This window comes from Tenrec ecaudatus, chromosome 3 (genome assembly GCF_050624435.1).
Source record: "Tenrec ecaudatus isolate mTenEca1 chromosome 3, mTenEca1.hap1, whole genome shotgun sequence".
NCBI classification, from domain to species: Eukaryota; Metazoa; Chordata; class Mammalia; order Afrosoricida; family Tenrecidae; genus Tenrec; species Tenrec ecaudatus.
Window position 1 is genome coordinate 80267737 of NC_134532.1, and position 2229 is coordinate 80269965.

The window sequence follows — 2229 nt, forward strand, 5'->3', positions numbered from 1 at the left end:
ACATGACACAAGCTACCACAACACAAGACACTGACAGATGGGTAGTAGAAAAGGAGATTATAGATGCAGAGATAAATAGCCACCATATTTTAATTTCCCCAGTACAATTCTAATTGTCAGAACTCAATAGAGCAAAGTGAATATGAGAGTTGAAAGACAAATTTTGTGGATCTAGCAAACTTTGCCATCCGCGGGCCTTATTTATGAAGTTCATGTCACACAAATATTTAAGAAATGAAGCATTGATTAAAAACAATAACCCTATAAAAGAGCATTACAGAGGAAAGTAAAAAATCAGTTATGACCATGAGTATTAAACTTTAAGCATCTCTATTAAAGATTAAGGTCCCAGCTTTGGTCAAAATTTGAAGGAGCCTACCGTGATACATTCGTAACACCTATGAATCAAAGTAATTAACGGGAAAACAATGAATGGCTGAGGTTGGAAATTTATCTACTCCATTCTCTGTTATATTCAGATCATTTCCATTGGCAAATAACCTCTATGGACGAATTACTGAGCCTGTTAAATTTAGTTGAAACACATCTGAATAACTTTCAACACTGTCTGTTAAAGATGTCTCTTCTGGATGCATAAATACTATTTTGTATATCTGTTATAATTCCCAGGATCCCACTTTTTATTTTATTTTTTACTGACCACCTACTCTAGAAACCCTTCATTCATCACTATTTGCTAGCAATTGTGCTCATGCAGTAGAACATGTTTCCTGACCTTTATTAAAGATATTTTTTTGCAAATATTGATTCCACCACCACCGCTCAAGGCCATCTTTTCAACCCCAAATCGGCAAACATGTGAAGTCAAGGCAGAACTACTCCTAATGTTTTTTGGCAGAAAATTTTTACAGGAGCAGATAGCTATATGTTTCTCGCAACCAATTCTTGATTATGTAGAAAGAAAGGTGAGAGACTTTCTATAATATATACACATATAAATCTGCATGCACCTATGTGTACTTTATTAAAGAAGGTGCGTTATTGGTGGGCTTTGTCGCAGTCTCATGGTGAAGAAAGAAGGGGTGAACTATTTTGATATAAGAGGGACATATCAGGATAAATCAAGATGAGACTGGATGAAAGCACTCTGATAATGCTTTCACTGTCTGATATTTTTATTCTTGTCTCTTTCTGATCAGCTACAGCATTGATTTTTATGTTCCATAGATTCTACTCTATCTTTGTATTTATTGTGCATTTTCACTCTTTGTCTAAGACAATTATTTTATTTATTTCTTAGCAAACATTCCTTTGAATAAAGTAAATTCTAGACTTTTTCCTGCTACTGTTAACTGCTGTTGAGTTTCTTCTGTCCGATGGTAACCCCATCTTTATCCCCTACCCCATGCAGTCTTCAGAAGCACATTGCTGAACCTACGTTCTGAGGAAACTCTGGGTGGGTCTGAACTGCTAGCTTTTCAGCTAATTGTTGAGTATTTTGCTATTTGTACTAGAAAGCAAGAAAGTTTTATGTAAGAAAGGCATACATTTTTGTACCTCCCCTCCCTATAAATCAGCTCTGTTTGACTCTTTCTTTACCCCTAATTTGTATGAAATCTAAAGCAAATGTTGTTATTCCCCAGCCACTCAGAGAAGTAACAAAGCTCATGTTTAATTATATGGTCTATATACCCAATTTTTAAATAGTAATCAAATATTAATGATTATTGTTTGTTTCAGGCTCTTCTCTTCTGAGAGCTGAGTCTGGGTTTAGGCAGCAACGTACAGATGGAAAGTGGAATTAGAAACATGGTGAAGTTTTTCTCTCATTCTTTCTTCTGTAGAAGAACCATATTGGGGCTATTCTAGAGTGAGAGGAAACAATGATCATGAGCAGAAACACTTTTTTCACCCTTTATTGAGTCCTGCAATGATACTAGCTGAAATTTAAAGTTGTGTCCCCATGAGCCATGTTGTGGCTTATTAGATATTCCTATTTGTTTGTATGACCCAATTGCAAAATTGAGGCTACTTACTCCCTTCTTTGTCTCCAGGTACCTGAAGATGCTTTGCATGCTTCCTCCTGGGCTCCATTTATCTCTCTACATAATCCATTTGAACAGACCCCAAGAACAACCCACCGCTATTCTATCGCATGTTGTCCACATGTTGTTCATGAGAAATGTACAGACACATTTGCCCGCATATGAGAAAACAGAACAAAGGCTAATGCCTCCAATATTATGGACAACTACAATTGTCATGCAA